Raw genomic sequence first — 12,157 nt, 5'->3', positions numbered from 1 at the left:
GAGAAAATCACTGGGAGTATGGTATGTTTCCTAGTCCTATATGTGGATGACATATTATTGATTGGGAATGTTGTGGGCATTCTCTCTTCTATTAAGTTTTGGTTGTCCTCTAATTTCTCAATAAAAGACTTAGGAAATGCAAATTATATCTTGGGCATCAAACTTGTGAGAGATCGCAAGCATAAGATGCTAGGATTTTCATAGTCCAACTATATTGACAAAATTTTGAAAAGGTTTAGAATGCAAGATTCTAAGAAAATAAATGGTCCCTTCAGACACAACATCACTCTCTCTAAGTCACAGTGTCTTCAGACCCCAGAGGATGTTGAGGCTATGAAGAAAGTTCCATATGCTTTGGTAATCGAAACTTGATGTATGCGATGTTGTGTATTAGACTAGACATTTGTCATGCTGTTGGTATGGTGAGTCGTTACCATTCGAACCTTGGACCAGAATATTGGACTGTTATCAAGTGCATTATGAAATACTTTACAATAACGAAGGACAATTTCTTAGTACATGGTGCAAATAGTTTATCAGTTGTGGGATAGACAAATTCTGATTTCCAGACTGATAAAGATGATAGAAAGTTGGCATGTTGTTTATAATAGGTGGAGGAGCAATTATATGGGAGAATGTCAAGCATAAATCAATGGTAGACTCCACAATGGAAGCAGAGTACTTGGCAGGTTGTCAAGTAGCCAAAGAGGGTGCTTGGTTAAGGAAGTTCTTAACTGATTTTCATGTGGCACTTGAGCCAGTGCAACACCTTATATAGTTATATTGCGATAACAAGGGAGACATAGCTTAAGCAAAGAAAACAAGAGCACATTAGAAAATAAGAAAATCCCCTTACAGAAGGATCTAACCTATTATATTTAATATACATATTGAGAACATGGGTGTAAGATTTATAGAGCATTGGCTTTGATGTACAAGTTACAAATTGTTAGATATATATGTATGTCCATCCATTCATTTTAATAAAGATTTATTTTATTAATTTACATCATTATTTTATCTGTGATGGCTGCCCTGGGTATGACCTTAAATAGTTCACAACTAGGGATAGAATTGGGCATTCTATTCTTACGGTTGTCCCACTATATAATCTCACAACGAGATTGCAGATTATAGGTGTGAGAATTCATGAGGTGTTTCTATTGAACATGATCATTTGAGATACTTGCATGGAATACCACTAGTTATTTAAGTAAGAAGTAACTCTTATAGTTATTTTGTTTTTATACCTGAGAGGTCTTTACCATTACAATTGCACATTGTCTATCTGTGGTGTACCAAATGTTAATGCCCACACTGGCTACATATCGGTGCGCTAAATGTACAGTGTTTCATTGTGGATGGACGAGATCCTAAACAAGGTATCTAACTTCCAAATGGGAGAATATCTTAAGAGAATTTTCTAATTGTAATCGTACCGGTAGCAATTTTGTAAATTTTTCACAATATAATTATATATTAAAATTTATTTTATAAATGTTTTATATCCAATCGCCAGTTAAGACTCTTATATTGGTTGTTCAATGGACTAGGGATTTTGGAGGTGTGTATTTTCTATACCCATAAGTCCGTTATGTGATGTTATAATGTGGAAGGACTAAAATGTAATAAAAGTTTCTATGGTTTTGGGAGGAGTGCTAGTTATACCTATCTAAGATGTGTCTATTGATAAATTATCTTTAATTGAGATTTGTTGATATTTTTCAATAGACATTTTGTGGTGGATTTCCTTGATTGTTATGTGGCTCGGTTTGTCATTTGTAAGAGAGAGAGAGAGAGAGAGAGAGAGAGAGAGAGTCAATTACTAAAAGTTAATAATTATTGATATTTTGTTAATTAATCAGATTAATTAATAAAATAGTTATTCATTACTATTCATAAGAGCTATTCACTACTATTCATATTTACTATTCACCACTATTCATTACTATTCTAAAGTAGTTTTCATGAGAGAGAGAGAGAGGAAAAGAAAATAATAATAATAATAATAATAGAAGTGACTCACCTCTCATTTAGACTCCTTCCTTCCTTTGCTCTCATATGTCGATGTTGACATCTCAGCATCAATGAAACTGTATTGCATGCAAATTGATGAAGAAAATGACAAAAAGAAGGGAAGAAGAAAAGAAGAAGATATGGCACCACAAAATGAGAAATTTTGGTTCCATGACTAGGTAAGGAATCTAGGTATAACCATTTTCCTCGACTATAAATAAGAAAGAAAGTTTTTTAGAGTTAAATCATCCCTCTCCTCTCCCGTTAGTTTTTCTTTTGAAAGTATTTGAGATAAGTTGTAATAGTTTCAATAGGAATAGAGTTTTTGTCACTCTCTTCAAATCAAGTGTTGAATTGTTATTGGAAAATTTTGTTAAAAACATAAGTCATAAATTGATCCAACATGTCATGAAATACTTTGTTCATCAATCCTATAAAAGCTGCTAGTGTATTGGTCAATCCAAATGGCATAACTACAAATTCATAATGGCCATATCTTGTCTTGAAACTGTTTTCTGGATATCAATTTCCTTAATTTTCAATTGATGATACCCTGACCTCAAATCAATCTTGGAGAATGTACTGGCTCCTTGCAATTGATCAAACAAGTTATCAATACGGGGAAGTGGATACCGATTTTTAATTCTCAACTTATTCAATTCCCGATAATCAATACACATCCATAAACTCCCGTATTTCTTCTTTACAAACAAGACTGGAACTCCCCAAGGTGATACACTAGGTCTAATAAAACCCTTCTTTAACAAATCCTGTAACTATTCCTTTAACTCCTTCAATTCAGCAGTAACCATCTTGTAGGGTGCCTTTGACACTGGTGCTGGCCCAGGTATTAAGTCAATACAGAATTCAGTCTCCCTATCTAGGGGCACACTACATAAATCCTCTGAAAATACATTTGAAAATTCTTTTACTACTTCCAGTTCTTCTAATGTTGCAATCTTCCTTGTAGTATCTTGGACACATGTCAAGTACGCTTCACATCCTTCCTCCAATAATTTCTGTAATTGGACAGTAGAAATCAATATCTTCCTAGTTTCCTTTCTATGTCCATGTAATGTAAACTCACCTTCATTCCTAGGCTTAAATAATATTTTCTTTTCAGCATAGAGCACATAAGCTCGGTATGCAGATAGCCAATCCATACCTAGTATAACATCAAAATCCTTCATATCTATAAAATCAAATGGACTATCATATCTCGCCCACATATCTGAATAATACACATCTTCTAAGTCTACAAAAAACCTGGTAGGTGTACTGATCATCAACTGATAAGCTAACTTTTTAGGTTTCACACCCAGTCTCGGAGCAAAATTAGTAGATACAAATGAACGAGATGCACGGGAATCAAATAATACATGTGCTGGCATACTAAAAACAAGCATTGTACCTATCACTACTCTAGGTGCAACCTTAGCTTCCTCATCCGTTAATGCAAAGACTTTCCTAGATGCCTATGACTTCTTGGTAGGTGCAGAAGAAGAAGAAGCCACACTATATTCACCTTATTTCCTCTGAGGACAAAACCTTGCATAGTGCCCTGGGTGCTGGCACACATAACATCTCATAGTAATAGGCTAAACAGTAGAAATTACGGGTTGAGACTGTGCTGGTAGAAGCTTGACTAGCCTGTCTCTGTCTAGGTACTATAGCAGAAGAAGAAGCTCCTCTTCCAACCTTCCAAATGGTCTCCTTGTATTACCTGTCCTGGATCTTCTTGCTGCTTGAATCTGATAACCTTCCCTCTGCTTATCTTCAATAGATTTAGCAATCTGAACCACATCAGCATAGTTCTGGAGCCGATGTGCTACTAATATAGCTCCAATGCTAGACCTCAATCCCTTCTCAAATTTCCTTGCCTTCGCATTATCATTCTTCATATGTTCCGGGGAAAAATAATACAAAGCCTCGAATTGCTGTTGATATTCCAACACTAATTCCAAGTGGGATGTGGATGCGTGGCTAACAGTATGGGTTTTGTAGCCTTCCACCTGGCATAAGCTTCATTCTGTAGCTGATAGGTTGCACACATAATCTTCTGCTCATCACTGCAACCTAACACTGCCAATGCCTTTTTAACTCCTTCCACCCATTTTAAAGGTGTTAATGGATTAGAACTCACACCACTGAAGTATGGAGGCCAGTATTTTTGGAATTTCTCCATCAACTTAGTCATATCAGTCCACACTTGTACTGTTGGTGGGTTCTCTAAGCCTTGTTGTCCTGCCTACGTACTTATAATTGGTACTGCCTGAGTTACTTGCCCACCTGTTGCCTGTGGAACTACTAGAATTCCTGGGTTAGCTTGAGGTACTGAAACTATAGGAACTGGAGGAGGTGGAGCCATTGGTGTAGGTGGAACTGGTATTCACCTAGCACGCATTGCTGCGGCCATTTCCTCAATAACTCTATTCTGTTGTTGTTGCTGCTGTTGTTGTTGCTACATATTTTGTTGCATTGCTTGTTGCAGCCCTTGTTGTATTCCTTGGAGTATATTCATCACCAGAGTGGTCACATCTTGTGCTGTAAGCACTGAAGGTACAAGAGGTGACACAGATGCTGCCTCTGCAGGAGCAGCAGCAGCAGCAGGAACCGATTCTTATGTTCCCAATACTGACTCTCTTTCCATCTCATCACTCACAAACACCACAGGGTGAGCTCTAGTAGTAGGCTGACCCCTTTTCCAGTGTCGTGGTTCTTGCTAAGGTTGAGCACATTTTGGAGGCATATTGGGAATTTTTTGAAAATCATGGCGTATCAATTCCCAATGCTCAACACATATCCATTTTCAACAAGGATGAGTAATAAAGTATTCTTATCACGTACATCATTCCTTAGATGATTTCAGAAGTGATCATTCATATCCTAATCATTTTTCTACCATACACACCATATTTCACAACAAATAGGCTTTTATCTTAAAGCTTTTATTTCTTTGCTTCTTATTGCACTGGATGATCCTAAAATCTTGTGGGTTATCAGACATCATTCTTGGAGTTTACTCTGATACCACCACAATGTCACACCTTGCCCTAATTATGGCACAGGTATGCTGGCACTAGATACCTCACCGCACCCAGTTAGCCTATTTACCCCAGGACCCTATTCTAAGATTGTCCACAACACCACATTCTGTTACACTCATGCCCTAACCCGATCTAATTTGAACTGTTGTGATAGGTCTTGGACCGGAAGTGGAAAATGCCACCAGGTTTTGGCTTGTGACAATCCATTGTAAAAGGGGGAGAGATGACCCCACTTGCTCATGTATTGCTTGCCAATCCAACTAGAGGGGATTCAAGCCTTTTAACCCCAAACGATAAGTAACCTGACACCCCGTACCTAAATCCTGGCACATACCAAAATTTCCAAAGAACCATGCACATAGCCTAGGGGAACCACCGTGCAGTAACCACTTGAGGATAGCAGGTAGTCAAGGCACAACACTACCTTTACCACCAGAAACAACCTGGGTCTGGATCCGGTGGAGTGAATTCGGGGGCTTAACAGGCTGCTGAACTGGTTCCGATGCCCGTGGACCCCACCAACCATATTGTGAACAACCTCGGAAGACCTCGTGTACTCTCCCACACCTTCCTCTTGAATTGTACTCCATATGACTCTAAGGAGGTGGGTGCATCCCGAATGCCGGTTTTACTCACTTTGACCGAATAGGGACTAACCAAACGGCCCTTAGTGAGTGAGTTACTATATAAGTGAGAAGTGAGTTTCATTTCTCACTTCTTATTGTCCAAATTGTGGGCGAGGGAAAGAAGAAGAGAGAAAGGAACGAAAGGGAGGAGAAGAAGAAGACGAAGAGGAGGGAGGCTCACCTTTGCTCCCGACTACATGCACCCTTGCTAGAATCTTATCGGAGGTAGGTCCTACATCTCCTACCACTCTCTCTCTCTCTCTCTCTCTCTATATATATATATATATAAATATATATTGACCTAACTAAGTTAGGCAAGAGGTGAACTATGATCTTGGCACCTCCTGGAGCTCAGGGAATGATCATTTCACTTCCCCGGTGTGATTGCCGAGCTCAAACCAAGTCCAATGAGCTCTGGCAACCCTTGTGACCAAATGACCATTTAGGGTTTTGATCTTTCGATCGTAGTATCTCCTAAATGGCCTGATGGAATCAGGATTTTTTTAGTTTAAAATGAAGGTAGGAACACCCTTTACAAACTCGATAGAGCAAATCCCAATGATCGGGCCCAAGCCGGAAAGCCCAAAATCTGTGGGCACACTTCTGTGTGTCCACCAAAACAGCCACCAAAAACACCTGGGCCTGAATCCGATGGGTTGTTTCCAATGGGTAGGCAACTCTTGTGAGCTCTTTGCCAGTGCCACCGGATTCTCCACTGATGAATCCAGTGGAATTCACTTGTTTCCGGTGAGGTGAATCCGAAGACACCCTAGGCTGTCAAGGTTTGATAGTACACAACCTTTGGGGGTAACCCCTATTGGTCTCATTTGATGTTCCCGATATGTATTAATGTTTGGTTATCTTTGTGCCTAGGACAAAGATACACATATATCCCGAGGCCAGTAGTGAGTTGACCAATCAGTTGAGACACTTGGAACCAAATTGACAAAACATAACTAAGGTGAGGGATTGTTGACTTTTGTTTTGGGATTGTTTAATCATTTTAGAACAGCTCACATGTGTTAGGATTTTCACATGATTATTTAATTGCTTAAATGATTATGATGTTCCATAACATGTTATATTATTGCATAGTATATTGTTGTTGGAATTGAAATTGATATGAAATGTATGTTGTGAGATGGAATCCGGTGTGGCCGAGGTGGTTCCGGTACTGTGATTGCCGTATGGATGTTACATTATTATGTTGTGAGATGGAATCCGGTGTAGCTGAGATGGTTCCGATACCATGATTGCCATATGATTGTTGCATTCATGCATTGATAATGTGCATTAGATTAGATGTAGTCGCATATTACACTTTGTGGCCGATGGTAATTCTGATATCGTGCTGGGACTGCATTTGGAAATGGATATGCTTCGTAATGATGGTAATTCCGGTGTTACATAGTCCATACTCAACTACTTTGTATGCTAGAATAGGTATATAATCGTGGGTTACACTTTGTGGCCAATGGTATTACGGTATCGTGCACCAAAGGACTATACTTGGAAATGGACTCGCTTCGTGGTCGATGGTAATTTCGGTGTCGCGTGATCCATACTAACTGTATCATTATACAAGGCATGTAGGATATTGTGGTTACATGACATTCCCCATGCTACATCCCCTTGCCAACAAGGGGTTAGGTGTTGGATAATCCAATGGTGGTATGTTCGATGAACCTTTCCAGAATACCACACTAGCGGTATGATGTGATTGTTACTGGAGGCGGGAACTAGTTCGGCATGGTCGATGATAATTCCGGTGTCGTGACTTCTAGGAGGAGATTATCAGGTGTTTATTAGGTGATCGACGGTTGCATTCTGGGACCGACAGGCTCCTAATCACCACTAGGGTTTGTATCGTTGGGTGACTGATGTGAGTGTGCACGGGCCCAAGGATACAGCATAATGTGTCGTAGTAGCATTTACCAGACTTAGTTGTATTGTTAGGTTGTTTAAATAATCAAATAGATTGCATCATTTGCATCATGGACTATGTGTTTATTTCTGTACTCATGACATCATGATTTATATTATATATGTAGATGGTTATGCTTGATTATGCATGAACCCCACCCCTCACTGAGCTAGTTGGAGCTCACCCCTCATGGACATTGCTTTTTAGATGATGATGCAGATACCATTGTACCAATGGGATGTGACTCTACCTCTGCACCTGAGTACGGAGTGACCAACTGGTGGATGCTAGAAGCAGAAGAGCACGACCAGGACTATGCATGTGACACATGTGCTTATGCGGCACCTTGAGTGATTTGGTGTCACTCAAGGTGCACCACAAAAGTGCACTGTTGATCAGGCAGCCACATATATCAGGATTAGTACGTACCTAACCCCCTACGGATAAGGGGTGTAGCACTTAGGGTTGTGATACCTAGTCCAACATACTATATGATGCACATCCATTCATCGAATTCACACATACAAACATGGGCACTTGCACGTGTCCCATCTTACCTGTCTTACCTTTCACATTTCACAATCATCAACTTCATTGATATAGAAATCATCAAAATAAAAGTATATGCACATCCGCAATCAATAAATGCATGAACAATAATAAGAAACACACTAAAAGAAAGAAGGTTAGGGGCACCCACTCACTTTGGTATTCTGAAATAAACAACTCTCCTTCTGGTACTGAACAGGCTCCCACATTGCTATTTGGATTTCCTAAAATCAAAAATTTATACATACATGTATTAAAATCAATTTAAATTCATTTATCCCTAACAGGGTCATTTATTATCTCCTCTATAGATCCTACAAGTCCCCTTTTAAGCCAACAAATATCTCTTAAATACTGGGAGCAAACTGGTCTCTGGAAGCCTAATCGGCTGGAGACTCTAGGACCAACCAGTCGACCTGTGGTGTTCCATAGGTTATCCTTTTTCTGCAGAATTTCAATTCTTCCAGTTTTCTGCAGAAGCCCAAGTCTGAAATTCCTACACACTTCTCTGTTTTGAGACCCTGATTTCCAATTAACAGTTTAAGACTAAATTTTAAACTCTCTTTTAGTCCATTCATCATTCCCATTTTAGTTTCTTAAATCATACATGCAGTTTAGCAGAAATTTCAGATTTCTCCCAATTAAACTAATTTCCCATATGGAATTATGAAATCAAAGGTGGAATAACAGTATTTAACCCCCAATTTGAAGATCAAACCTCAATTTCACATGCATGCGTAGGATCCATCCTTTATTCCGTCTTGCATGTGTCTTTAATCTCACCAAATAGTGAAATTAAAATGGGATTTCACCTCCATTTCACATTAATTCTCTGTTTTAAAAATTTTAGGTAGAATCTTAGACTTCCAATCTCATTCGGCCTTGATTAGTGAGCATACAGTTTCAGATTTAGAAGTTCCTTTCCAATTTCATCAAAATAGCAAAATATCATCTACTCAAAGCCCTTGATCCTTGTTGAATTCTCAAATTTTCACTTTCATCTCCCTATTTAGCCAAATCGGCCAACTCAAACCACCATTCTCAACTATGGTTTTATCAATCCAGTCCATGCATGGGTTAGATTCTTACCTGGAAGAGAAATCAGTCAGCTGTTGTCTTAGAAGTATCAGTTCTCTTTCGATTTCTTCCTCTTCTTCTTTCTCCTTTCATATTATATATTATATATATATATATATATATATATTACTTAATATCATAATATAATACATCATACTATTATATAAAAGCATGTATTCATGCTTCGTGGCTAATCTTTTCATGGACTACTTTACCCTTCTTGTTTATTTAAATACCTTATCGTTTTCATTATCATTTTTCTTTATCTTTCTTATTTTTCCTATTTTTTGGTACCCTTTACATTTTTTATAATTAAATATTTTCAAAAAAATAGTTTCTTTATTCATGAAACTCTCACTCGCCTTCTACAAAGGGGGAAAAAAAACACTCTAGAAAAATTCTTTCCACTTTCCTTTCTCTTTTGAATTTTTTTTTTTTTCAATTTCCTTTTTCTTCATAAATTCTTTCTAAATATTACCCAAAAATAAATTTGTATCTTTCCAGTTTCTCTTCCCCACAATTGCAAAGTTAATTACTTTATTTCTCGCAATGTCTCACATCCCTTCTTTGGCTCTCGGGCTCTCTATTCTCTCTCCCAGATATTCTACCAAAAAAATCTCTCCCACTTACCTTCCTCTTCTGAAATTCTTTCTAAATATTACTAAAAAAAATATATGTATCTTTCCAATTTCTCTTCCCTTAATCGATTTCCGTTTAGTTTCCTTATCCAGAAAATCTCCAATTTTTTTTTAGTTTCAATACGTTTGTTCCATCATTCTATAATCTCTCTCTCACACACAAAGAATATTCATGGCTACAGCCACCTTTTGGGCAGTGTTCATACTCACATATTCTTCCTTTTCTTTTTGTCGATCAAAGGGAAATTCCTCAGTACTTGGATATATATTATGAGTAAGTGAATTCTTCAAATCAATAACAGTTTTTTCTTTTTCTTTTCTTTTTTTTTTTTTTTTTTAACAGTAAGTTAGATATTGTTAATGAGTTGTAGCATTTCTAACGTGTCCGGTAGTTATATTTCCAATTTTCAGTAATAAAGTAGTGCATTTATTCTTTATTTCCTTCCGAAATTTAGAGCAGTTGGTTTTATTTTCAGACATGGGAAGCTAAGAATTTAGCTTGCACATAGTCATATCTTCGAAAGAGTGCCATCTTTGGTTTCCATTAAATAGGGGTATACCTAAGGTAGCATTCGGAAAAAAAAATCATAGTATATTGAAGCATTTGCATCTATCTTCCTGATTTGACCTTAGTCTTTTGATCTCTTGCACCTCGAATGATCAATATTCTCCTCCATTCAGAAATAGTTGATTTGTGATGGCTTACTCCATCGGTAATATTTAGAACCTCTTATGGTCATATTTGGCTGAGCCTTTCTTCTTGAACCTTACTGTCCACTTTGTAGTAGAATATGATAGGTATGATACCATGTTGAATTAATTGTATTTCATTAATCTAACTTGCTTGTACGATACAGCCTTATAAAGAGAGTACAAAGATTGTAGTGTACTAGAACTCTATATCCTATATCACATGTAAGTGATTGACTCTATATCATTTGTAAGTGATTGACTGAAACTCTACATCACATGTGAGAGTTAGATTCCAACTCTACTACTTTATGTGATAGACTTGGAGTGCAAGTCAATCTCTAGAATTGGTGTACAAGTAGAGTTCTTATGAGAGAGTGTTGGTGCCCAATAGGACTCCTATATAGTAGTAGGAGAGATGTGGTTGAGTTAGAGGATGACTCTAACTGCTCTAATAAGTACTTTCATTATCATCGGGATCATTCAACATTGCAGGTCAACATGCAAGGCCTCCGGTTTCAAAGGACCATTGACTAAATAGGTGTAGAATATGATATTGATTCCAAGGTTTATGTTCAAAGATCAAACAAATTGTTTATTGGCTTGCCTAGAATTGTTCATTTGATATGCACTGAGAAGCAAGGATGGTGGAATGTCTTCATGACTAAGCCTTTAACTCTGGGTCTAAGCTTAGAAAGTCATTACGTACCATGAGGTTAGATTAGTACCTGGGTCTGAGCTTAGGAGACATGACTTTTCAGGTAGTAAGGTCTCCTTGGCTATCAACAATGGGTTGGGCTGAGATGCAAAAGCCAAGCTTGACCGTACCAGGGGTTCTTTTTCTTTCTTATTTTTTTTTTTTGGGGGGGGGGGGGGGATGGAAGAGGTGCGTGGGGGTTTGTGGTTTAGTAGAACTTGGTTGTTCCAAGCCTTGCGGCCAGCATAGCCCTTAGAAAGGCCCACATCTTTTACCACAAGCCGTAAACCTAAAATAAAATATGAAGTCCGCACTTCCAACCTGAGGCGTACACAACAGGTCTCTTTATTATTGTAAACAGAAGATGCGTCATTTTTTTCATATCAAAGCTAGCCAATTTATTTTGCAAAATTATCACCATTGCTAAGGGGAAGATGAAGAAGAGAAAATCCCTTACATCCTAAAAAAGTAAATTTCTTTAAATTATTCACTTGCCTTCTTATACTCAAATTCTGACCATATTATAGTTTGACAAAAATATAATGACACCAAAACTTCATCTAGCCTAGCGTGGATGATCAATATCTTTTTTTTTTTTTTTTTTCATATTAGATTATTTTATGTGACAACAGATCACTAATAAATATGTATTATGATTCACCATGCTATTGTTTAGTTTTTAGATCTTAAAACTTAGCCCATCAATGTTTCAATTAAATCATTTTATAACTGAGCTCTTTGTAAACATGGTGGTCTCATTTTATAACTATGCCCTTTTTCGCAATCATTCTTTGCTAGAGAAGGTTTGTGTGTTTGCATATGTCCTCTATTTTAAGAGTTTATTATGTCCTTTTACTTGTTTAATTAAGATATAGATATATATATATATATAT

General features: G+C 37.5%; 1 long non-coding RNA gene across 1 annotated transcript; it reads right to left on the bottom strand.

Moving 5' to 3' along the window:
• Positions 1–2,022: 2,022 nt before the first annotated feature.
• On the bottom strand, positions 2,023–9,319 carry LOC122063620. Its single transcript, XR_006135409.1, has 3 exons — positions 9,252–9,319; positions 8,318–8,386; positions 2,023–2,093 (listed from the first exon to the last, which is right to left on the bottom strand). It is a non-coding gene; the product is annotated as an uncharacterized LOC122063620 (long non-coding RNA).
• Positions 9,320–12,157: the final 2,838 nt, after the last annotated feature.

The sequence above is a fragment of the Macadamia integrifolia genome, unplaced genomic scaffold, assembly GCF_013358625.1.
Source record: "Macadamia integrifolia cultivar HAES 741 unplaced genomic scaffold, SCU_Mint_v3 scaffold1381, whole genome shotgun sequence".
NCBI classification, from domain to species: domain Eukaryota; kingdom Viridiplantae; phylum Streptophyta; class Magnoliopsida; order Proteales; family Proteaceae; genus Macadamia; species Macadamia integrifolia.
The sequence above is the reverse complement of the archived record's forward strand: the minus strand, read 5'-3'. Positions and strand labels throughout refer to the sequence as shown.